We start from the raw sequence: 11,696 nt of genomic DNA on the forward strand, positions 1-11,696 counted from the left end.
TGTGTGTGAGAGTAGAAATGTATGCATGTGAATGGAGAATGTAAGTGTGTGAAAGCAAGAATATATGTATGTGAAAGGAGAATGTATGTCTGTGAAAGCAAAAAATATATGTATGTGAAAAGAGAATGTAAGTATGTGAGAGTGCCAGAATGAATTATGGCTTGTACAGCCCCTCATATTTGTTTGTTTGTTTGTTTGTATATATATATAACGTTGCATACATACATATAGACATGTGCCGGTATTCGGTAATGCGATATATCACGGTAATGATATAATTACAATATAAATATATACATACTTTTTTGAAAGTTGTATTCAAAATCCACATGCCCCTTCTGCTTCAGACTGTAATATTTGAGGTTTAGCATCTAATCATGTTCTACAGTGTACCTAATGGCACTGCCAGTGCCTACACACACATGCAGTAGTGTTGGGCGATATGCTCCATAGTCATATCGTTCTATCGTCAGCCTGTGAGATCGCTGATACACAATATTGTCATGCTAATTTATTTAATTATTTACTTACTTAGTTTCATAGCCTGAGAGTGCATCAACTCCAGGGTAAGGCTAAAAGCAGCCTGAACGCCTCTGATTGGCCATTGCATTCCTAAACTCAACGGAATCGTGTGTGATCGGTTATAAAGCCCAACACTGTAAAAACGCGTAAAAAGAAATATGATGGAACAAATAAGCCCTAATATTAATTAGATATTAATACTAGCCTGATAATAATAATAATAATAATAATAATAATATTAATAATAATCATCATCATCATCATCATCATCATCTTGAAATTGTCAAAGGCATCAGACACAGGCGATATCTCTGACTATCGTTGATTCACAATATTGTCTACCGGCACAACTCTAACATGCAGTGCACACAATCTAGATTCATATTAAGGGCATGTTAATGCACAAGCTCCATGTGGAATGCATATGGACTTAATTGATTTGTGAGAAAAATAGAACAGAAATAAATTAACAGAAGTTTCCCAAGAGGGAGATGACAACAGACTCAAAGCGGAGTCTCACTGGTCTTTACTGAACATTTTTTTCTCCTCCCCAGCCCTATGGTTTCATTAAACCTCATCTTTAAAATATTAAAAGCACCCACAGGCCGCTTTGCTCTGCTGGATTTCACAGATCAAATCTGTCCTTAGAGGAAAAGGAGGGGCATTTTCATACAAACAGTATGTCACCATACTGAGGACGGTTGCCAGCAATCTGATCAAAGGGCTTACAACAAATGTTAAAAACTCTTACCGTGTGAAATACACATAATGAACTCTAAAATGAAGAAAATTTATCTTAAATTGATTTTTTAAATCACAGCAGCCTTCGGCATTATTCAGAAATGAATTGAGAAAGCTTTCAATTCAATGTCTGAACTTGAACTGAATTTGAAACAAACATGATGTATAACTATGATTCAAATGAGAATTTGAGTAGAATAAAAAAACAATATAACCATTTCTTTACAACAAATGTTAAAAACTCTTACCATGTGAAATACACATAATGAACTCTAAAATGAAGAAAATTTATCTTAAATTTATTTTTTAAATCACAGCAGCCTTCGGCATTATTCAGAAATGAATTGAGAAAGCCTTCAATTCAATGTCTGAACTTGAACTGAATTTGAAACAAACATGATGTATAACTATGATTCAAATGAGAATTTGAGTAGAATAAAAAAACAATATAACCATTTCTCAGCATGTTTATTAGCAAATATTTAGCAAATTAGCAAATATTCCCAAAAAACATATTATATTGCACGTCATAGAACATTACATCTTCATCCAGAAATATTAGAAATCTGATGTTAATCAATATTTAAAAATTCTCCTATTGAAATTTATACTTTAATCTTTAAATTTAAATTAATCTTCATTTCAAGGACAACTCACTTTCCAAAATACTCATTAACCCAAACTCTTCAAATAGAGTTTAACATCAAGATATTATTTTCTAGACTAAATTTTAATTTCAGTTTTTATTTACTTGCTTTAATATGTTACTGTCTTAATATTTTATACTAGTTACCTAATAGAATTTGATGCTGTTGTACGTCAGAATTTAAATTAGTATTGCTGGGTGTGTTTGTCGTTTCAACAATACTAAATTACACTGAAGTACAATACAAAAAATGTCTAACAAGTAGTGACTGTGTGACTGTTTAAAATAGCTACGAATCGCAATTCCGTAAATGCCCTTTCATGTCATTCCAAATGAGCATCCTGTGTGCTGTGGCCAATTTGAATCAAACTTCAACTAATGATCTGAAATTAAGCCAAGTCTTTCATTTTGAATTTTTCCCAACCCTGTATTACAGATCAACCACAGGTATCTTTAAAGGTCCACTGAAGTGCCTTGAAATACGCAGCGGTATGCTTTGTGGTGACGTATTTTCAACTGAAACAGGAAGACGGGGCGGGACATATCGAGCAGCCCCGCCCCTTTTTAAATAGCCAATAGCGTTTCGTTTATATCACAGCTTTGGCCAGAGCCTTTGATTGAATTTCATTTTGAATTTTTCCCAACCCTGTATTACAGATCAACCACAGGTATCTTTAAAGGTCCACTGAAGTGCCTTGAAACACGCAGCGGTATGCTTTGTGGTGACGTATTTTCAACTGAAACAGGAAGACGGGGCGGGACATATCGAGCAGCCCCGCCCCTTTTTAAATAGCCAATAGCGTTTCGTTTATATCACAGCTTTGGCCAGAGCCTTTGAGATTGACAGCTTATAACAGCCACAGTCTAATTAGATTAATCATTTAGATTCAATATGAAACTGTTACCAAAGCAAAACAGTGATTATAATGATGCTGAGGATGTGTATTTTGAAAATTGTGTCATTTATGTTGGTGCAGGACGCCGGTGTTATCTCTTCTACATGTTAGTGCTGTAAATATTAATTTTGTCATCATTCTGGAGCACACTAGCTTATAGATAACTATAAGGCTAACATATTCATACTAAAAGTCAAAAAAAATAAAAAATGTTGATTTCATGGGGACTTTAAAGGAATAGTTCACCCCAAAATGAAAATTTGCTGAAAATGTACCCACCCTTCTGGCCATCCAAGATTCTGATGACTTTGTTTCTTCATGGGAACAGATTTGGAGAAATTTAGCATTACATCACTTGCTCACCAATGGATCCTCTGCAGTGAATGGGTGCCGTCAGAATGAGTCCAAACAGCTGATAAAAGATCCACAAGGAATCCACACGACTCCAGTCCATCAATTAACATCTAGTGAATTAGAAAGCTATATGTTTGTCAAATCCATCATTAAGGTGTTTTAACTTTCAACTACCACTTCTGGCCAAAACATGAGTCCATAACCCATAATGAAAAAGTCATTCCCCTGTTGTCCTCTCACATCAGCGTCCACCAACATATTTGTTCAGAAAAGTCTTGGACTGTTTTCGCTTGTAAACAGTGCTTGATCTGTGTATATTTCTCTCCTGATTCAGCTGAGATAGCTTTTTCACTGAGACAACTTTGGTTTCGCTGGAACCAACGGTTTGAAGTTAAAAATATTTTGATGCCATTTCACTTCACAAGACATTAATTGATGGACTGGAGTTGTGTGGATTACTTGTGGATCATTGTGATGTGTTTTTTTTATCAGCTGTTTGGACTCTCGTTCTGACGGCACCAATTCACTGCAGAGGATCAATTGCTGGGCAAGTGATGTAAGGCTTAATTTCTCCAAATATGTTCAGATGAAGAAATAAACTCTTCTACATCTTCCATGGTCTGTGGGTGAGTAAATTCTTAGCACATTTGTATTTTTGGGTGAACCATTACTTTAATATCTTTAAATGCCAGTTAAAGAATCAGCCAGCCACAATCTAAAATAGAAAAAAAAAGTTTGCCACTAAAGGAAAGTGTTTTCCATCAGAAATATTTAGAGGACCAACTATGCTGAACACTATAAATAAAAGTCCCAATCGTAAATTCAAATCCCTCTCTGTAACATTTTGTCCTGCACGGTCAATAGACATTCACAATATTTGTTCCACGTGCAGCCTTGCTTAGCACCCTTGGTAAAGCCCCGTATCTCCAAAGCAATTCATCTCCTGCTGTAATGCAGCATATAGACTTGCAAATAGGTTATCCCTTGATCTGGACTCTTGTTGTGAAAAAAAGATAATCCCTGTCGCAGGCCACGGGCCTCTCATAAACAAAAGTTAGTAAGACATTTTTTTTTTGCAGTTTTGCAATTTTGCAGTGATGCAATCTAGTTGCAAAATAATACAAACCGTTCTGGCAACCTTTGATTCTTTATATCTATAAGGTGTTGTGTTTAAAATGCAGGTAAGAACGCTATTCCATTCGTGCAATATTCCAGCACGATCATGCAGCTTTCTCATGGGGAGCTTCAATCAACAAACCATCATTATCGTCGCATGAGCATATTTCACAGAGAGGAGAAAAGATTCTCACAATCACAGCCTCAAGGGAAGATCATTATCTGTCGAAAGAGAACAACCTGTGGAATTATTTTAATTCCAGTGGACTGCTACTACTTGCTGTTTACCAGTTTAAAACACTGGAAAACTGAAATATATTCAGTTGTGCTCATAAGTTGTCATACCCACATTTAAATAAATAAACAGGTAGGTAGGTAGGTTTCTTTCTCTCAAAATATTTACATAGGGTAAGACTGTGTATGATTTTACATTTTGCGCCAGTAGTAATAAATAAACTAAATACTAACAAAAATTATTCCTATTATTTTGTATAAATAGTAAAGAAAAAACAAAAATCTACAAGTCATTTAAATACTTATGAGTAGAACTGCATAATGAATTTGATCATCATGCTGATAACTAATAACTTCACCATACATCCACAAACATGTAATCTTAACATACATATGTCGACAAATCCTGGCACCGTTTCTACCACAGCAGTCATGACCGAAGACTGAAAATCAATGCTCATGGTGAGGCTTCCCATATTAGTGTGTGTGTGTGTGTGTGTGTGTAAAAGAGGGGGCAGGTGCTGTGGTTTTGTCCTCTGAACTTGTCATCACTGTGGAAAGCTAAAGAGATTTTGTGACTGGCAGAGGTGCTCTGGGGAAAAAACAAGGTTTCCAGAAGTGTCGGAGGGTAAATGGAATTTCTGATCACGGCAGACTAAACGTGGTGAACCGCAAGACAACAGAACTGCCTCAAACAAAGCTCAAGCAATCACTGCTATACCTGCTCATACTGGAAGACTATGTGCTACCTAGACAATCAATGAACACATCAATACTTCATAATTGTTGTATGAGATATGTATGAGGCACCAAAATGAACATTTAAACCTGGAACCTGAAAACTGAATGATGAGTCTCCTGGCCTGTATACTACATAATACATAATACATAATCTCCAAAGACAAGGCTGTTTCAAAAGGTTAGTAACTTACGCTGCTACCTAAAATACCTATTTTAAAGGGGTCATATGATGTAGCTAAAAAGAACATTATTTTGTGTATTTGGTGTAATGAAATGTGTTTATGCGGTTTAAAGTTAAAAAAACACATTATTTTCCACATACTGTACATTATTGTTTCTCCTCTGTGCACCGCCTTTCTGAAATGCGTCGATTTTTACAAAGCTCATCGGTCTGAAAAAGCGAGGTGTGCTCTGATTGGCCAGCTATTCAGTGCGTTGTGATTGGCCGAATACTCAAAAATATCATATTTGATAAAAAAATACAGTAAAAGCAGTAATTTAATGACATATTATTACAATTTAAAATAACCACTTTCTATTTTAATATATTTTTATATTAAAAATGTATTGCATCCATGCTAAATAAAAGGTAATAATTTCTAGATAGATAGATAGATAGATAGTCCAAATATATTGACAGCTTCAGTATTATGCAGAGCAACATGTTAGTCACTTCTTGTCTGCATGATAAGGTGACAGCAGTTCTCAAACAAATGTCATCTCCACCGCAGGAGCAAACATCAGTAGACTGACTCAGATGTGCTGGAGAGATGAAACGGGGAGATTCCAGACCCCACAGCATCCACACGGGCTTGTGTCATTAGCAGAGACCACGACTCAAATCAATGTGTGCGTATGTGTGCCGTTTACATAAAGCCATTGTAGGTTGACTTGCTGAGGCTTTGGAAAAGGTTCAGAGTAAGGGTTGTGGCTTGTTTGCAGTAAAGCCTGTTGCGATTAGTACATAATCATCTGATCACGATGATTTGATCTAAATTACAAACCTTGTGCACTAGGGTTGGGCCGATAGACGATGCCATCGTCCATCGCCGATGGCTGACAGACATCACGATGTTGAGCCGGCGCATCCCAATTCCGTGTTCGGAAAGGAAATTAAGTGTACTACGGAACCCCTAAAGGGAATAAATAGCCTATGGGAGGATAAAAAAAATATTTAAATACTTTCTCTCGCAATTATATTGTTGGGTAATTATACTGTATATAAATTGCGGCATCAGGGAGCCGCTACTAACACGCTCTCATTTTACTTTCACGATCACACAGACTCTATACTATGGAGCGGCCATACCTACCACACATTTTACAAGATTAGATATTTGTCAGTGGTGCTCAGTGTCTGCAAATCATTCGCCATTGTCCTATCAGTCATCTCTCCTTACTCTGTGTATGTGGTAAGTGAACTTTCATGTACTGTAATGTAACAGTCTACCGCTAGCAAGTGGCTAGCCATGTCCCTTTGGTGGCTCGGTAGAACGCGTTATTTGTTTTCCGTGCCTTTCTGCAAACGGATTCACGCTTCGGGCACACCCCCTAACCCCGCCCCCCGATGTCATCGTCCATCACGATGTTTCACTGTAGGCATCGTCCGATTCCAATTTGGTAGACATCGCCCAACCCTATTGTGCACTTTAAATTCCAAATGGGTTTTTCATTCACAGGCTTAAATACAGAGCAGCTCCGGAATGTTTGAAGTAAAAGTGGTCAATAATGGTTCAAGCCATTGTGCAACTGTGAAAGCAAAGCTCTCTAGCACTACTCATTTTCATTTTAAAATTTGCTTAATTGCAAATATTTTTTATTTAAATATTTTATTTAAAGTTAGCAACAGTGACACAGAAGAGGGATTCCTTCCATTTCAGCAATCGAAGACTGAAAAATATGAAGATCATCAACAAAAACTACAATCAGATACATACAGAAACCAAAAGATCTTGCTTTATGTGAAAAGGCGGCATGTGGGTTTAAAATTATGCATAAAAGAGAAGATTTTAGGCAAGAAATATCAGTAATATATAGTAATATCCAATTATATTACTATATTAAAACATATATAGGCTATTTTATATATACATAATGATATTAATAGGCTATTATTACACCAAGTGCAATGTATTTACAATACTACATTCATTTTTGATCATTAATAAAATTCAAAATACTACTACTACTCTAATTAACTTCGTTTAATTTAGGTTGAAGTGTACTAGTGCAACTCACCTTTAAATTTATTTGCATAAACCATTAGCCAAAAATTCATGATCACGACAGCCAGATTTTGCAGTGCACTACTTGGAGTGACAAGAAGAACGAAAAGCACAGAGACATGGTATAATGTTGGAACCATGGCTTTGTGGTAAGCACATGTGCACCAAAAGATTGAGTTGTGGTGCTCACGTAGGCAATGGGTTTAAATCATCTAAACCGTCCTGTCTTCTCATCTTTCTACTACTCATATAAATGAGTAGATAAAAAAATAATAATAATTGGGACCAAAACAACATACAACCCACAAAAAAATAAACAGAGAAGGCTTTCAGTAATGTGAAATGAAAGAGGAAATAAGCATTTATCTATATTGTTCCTGACTGAGGCAGGCATGTGTTGAGTGTGCTCTCTGCCCACACTAACAGTAATCAATAGGCAACATAACGAACACAATGAACCCGTCTGAAGTGAATCATGACTCCCTCACAGTCTCACAGTAGGTATCCACTTATTCATTAAAATGCTGAAGAAACAAATTTCACAACATTATGAAAACACAGCTCTTCCCCTCCTCTTTTATGCTGTGATGATTTTAACCCTCCGGTGCACAGTGGCCACAACAGCAGACAGATCTTAACAGCCATTTCAGAGGGTGATGTTACATCTGCACCACCATAGGCAATTATAACTGACCCAGATTAACCTCTTTATATATGTCAGTATGTTATCACAACATAAATAGATTCAAAATGCCTTCCAAAAGTGATGATGTACCAAGTGAAGAAAAAATATTGCCATTATTTTTATACCAGTAGACCAGGGGTGTCCAAACTTTTCCTAAAGAGGGCCGGATTCGACGACCTGCAGTAGACAAATGTCTTATATTTTTCAGAGAAAAAAAAATGGGAATGATAACATTTTAGTTTTTCTTTTTTACAGTGAGATTTGTAAATCAAAGGGTCGCATAATAGTCAAACAAGGGCAAAAAGATCCTAGAATCTCACAAATGTTTTTACGCACACACACGCACACACAAAAAAAAACAGATGATTAACAAAGCCCTAAAAATAGTGTAAAAATATTATTAAAAAATTTAAATAAAAAAAAATATATAATTGTCACGCATAAATGTCATGAAATAATGCTACATGCAAAAACATTCTAAAAATATGCTGATTTTTCTACTTGCAATATATAATTTGTTGTTGTTTTGTTGATTTTGGTGTGAAATACGACCTGGACATTTCCTGAGTTTTCATGCAATTTTCCATGGACTTATCTCAATGAATAAATAAGCTCTTAGCAGATCTGACACTCTGATTGTCACCAAGCATGCAGCCAATCAGGTGACCTTTTCAAAGATCAGAACGGTTGGTTTACGACTGCATTGATTAATGTCCTCTTCAGGAGGTGATCTCCCTGAGAAAAACCACAGGGTGCCCTAAACAATGTCAACCAATAACAGTGTCACTACCACCATCTGGTGCTCTAGCGCAGTGGTTCCCAACCCTGGTCCTGGAGGCACCCCAACACTGCACATTTTGTATGTCTCCCTTCTCTGACACACCAGTTTCAGGTCTTGGAGTCTCTACTAATGAGCTGATGACCTGAATCAGGTGTGTTTGATTAAGGAGACATGCAAAACGTGCAGTGTTGGGGTGCCTCCAGGACCAGGGTTGGGAACCACTGCTCTAGCGAACAAAAAAAAGCTTAATCAGCAATCAGAGGGTTAATAATATAACAATAGAGTGGAGGAGAAAAAAAAGTCTTCCAAGGTCATGTAAAAAAAAAAAAAGAAGAGGAATCTTTTTCCTCCGGATCCCTTGGATGGAGAAACGGCGTGGCTCATCCGAAATGGGTATGCTTTGTAGATTAGATCTTGGACTAGCTCTGAGCCCTGACCTTGCCAGCAACTTTGGCTTGGATTTCTACATGGATGAGATTCGGGGAGGAACGAGGCACGGAGATTTACTTGCATTAATTCATCTTTAAAAAATGCAAACGGGTTTACTCGCCACAGCAACAACAGCTGCGGGTCCCGAACCTCCATGGTGAAGGTGGAAGGATCTTTTGTTCGTTTGTTAGTTTGCGTTTAGTATGCAGCACATGACTTTACAATCAAGGAGCCCACAGTCTCAGGTGAGTAACTGTGGAGTGGTAAAGGGATTGTGTCTTTGTTATATTTACTACTGTGATACGATCTTGCCTTCAGAGGGGGGCAGCTGCATACTTCAAATACCCGCCAGTTAACAATCATATTATGGTAAATAAGCTTGGATGTTTGTGCCTCCGTTTTTTGCTGGTTGTTGACAAATGCGCGAATAGGAGAAGGACAGGAGAGAGAGAGAGGGAGCAAGTGAGACAAAATAAGCTTAAGATGAAAGAGAAATGCATGCTGCCTTCGAAATAAGCACTTGTGAAAATCATGATTCATTCTATTCCTCTTTTTCCTGTTCTGCTGAATGCCAAGGCCACGTCAAGGACATGATATGCTCATTTAAGCTCATCGCAAAGCCATTATACATTCAGGATTACGAATTATCTTAGTTTGGGGCCTGGGTCATTAGTGAGATCTAAGATTAGAGTGAATCTTTCTGCTTTGTGTGTGTGTGTGCGCATGCCAGAGATGGGCACTCGAGTTACTGACTCGGACTCGAGTCGCATTTTTATAGACTTCAGACTTGACTCAGACTCGACATGAAATTACTCCAGACTTGACTCGAGGAAATTTTAAAAGCAACTCGAGTCTTTTATCCTTAAATACTTATATAACTTATATTCAAAAGGCGGACCGCATCCGCACCCCGGCATCCATCCGGACCTTGAGCCGTAACACAGCACCATTTTAAGTGAACAGCGCATCAAAACAGCGGAGCGGATCACATAACAAGCGCTCAGGGTAGTTTATGGTAAATATCTTTCAACGCTATATCCTGTTGTATTTTTATCAAAAGCCAAACGTGCTTTATTCAAGCCCTTTCAGCTCCGTGCGCTTTCTCTCTCTCTCCGGACGCGCGCCGGCGCCAAGTTTAGAGCTGCGGATGACGCGGTTATTTTAACAACAACAGAAACAACAAAACACAGCAGAAAACAACAATGGTGCAAATATAGTTATTTTTCATACTATCTATTTATCTATAACCTATGACTCTGTTCAAACCAGATGTGACAAGACGTTTGTGATATACATTTAGCATTATTAATCTGTAGGCTAAGAAAATTTCAAAAGAATCATGTAATTATAATTGGGAAAATTGTTGTTAGATGGCTAGGATATTACTTAAACTTTGAAATTGCTAGTTATCTTTCTTTTCTGCTCAAGATGAGAACGTTTTGATTATTGTTGTATTGTACATTCAACTGTCTGTTGTTCTATACCTGTACATAAAATTGTCGATTTGTATATTTTTTTATTCCTTATTTTACTTGTTCTATTTTTTATTTATTTTTTATTATCTGTGTTTTTTTGTTCTGTCACTGTCATTCTGTTACACTGTGGAAGCTTCTGTCACGAAAACAAATTCCTCGTATGTGTAAACATACCTGGCAATAAAGCTCATTCTGATTGTAGCTACATTGTTTTTAGATAATCCTTTTAAGTAGGCTAAAACATTAAAATAGTATAGATTTCAGGAGGAAAACCCTGAACAGAAACAGTATTTTTTCTGTCACATGGCCTCACATGTCTAAATGTAAAAATGTCAATACATGTAAAAATTATTATTTAATTTTTTTTCGGACCTCTGCTTGGAAGAAAATATAGAGGACACGCCTTGGAACCTTAATTGAATACCCCTGACTTATAAAATAAAGAAATACTTTATTTGTATGGTTTTGTAATATCTGTGTCACATATTTCCTTGTGTGTCATGGTAGATCGTACTCTTATTATATAATTTCATTACAGAAAAACAGTTTTGAACATGGTAATGGATTTAAAGGGGTCATATGATGCGATTTCAATTTTTCCTTTCTCTTTGGAGTGTTACAAGCTCTTGGTGCATAAAGAAGATCTGTAAAGTTGCAAAGACTAAAGACTCAAATCCAAAGAAATATTCTTTATGAAAGTTAAGACTTGTCCACGCCCTCCTAAAACGCCTCGTTTAAACACGCCCCCACATGTCTACATCACAATGTGGGAAGATTTGCATAACACCGCCCAAATGTGCACGCAAAGAAAGAAAGCGTGGTTTCAGGAACAGCAGTAGTGTTGATGCAGC

At 36.9% G+C, this 11,696-nt stretch overlaps 1 protein-coding gene and 1 long non-coding RNA gene across 2 annotated transcripts in view; one reads left to right on the forward strand and one right to left on the reverse strand.

The window, feature by feature from the left end:
- LOC107715401 (neurexin-1-like) overlaps nucleotides 1-11,696 on the reverse strand; it is a 422,466-nt gene that overhangs the window by 298,034 nt on the left and 112,736 nt on the right. The window lies entirely within an intron of this gene.
- The window catches only part of LOC107715403 (uncharacterized), a 4,602-nt gene continuing 2,224 nt past the window's right edge, over nucleotides 9,319-11,696 (forward strand). Inside the window, exon 1 of the long non-coding RNA XR_001637095.1 lies at nucleotides 9,319-9,615. This is a non-coding gene — a long non-coding RNA (uncharacterized LOC107715403). The remainder of the gene's footprint in view (nucleotides 9,616-11,696) is intronic.

Source organism: Sinocyclocheilus rhinocerous, unplaced genomic scaffold (assembly GCF_001515625.1).
Source record: "Sinocyclocheilus rhinocerous isolate Xijiao unplaced genomic scaffold, SAMN03320098_v1.1 scaffold299, whole genome shotgun sequence".
Taxonomy (NCBI): Eukaryota; Metazoa; Chordata; class Actinopteri; order Cypriniformes; family Cyprinidae; genus Sinocyclocheilus; species Sinocyclocheilus rhinocerous.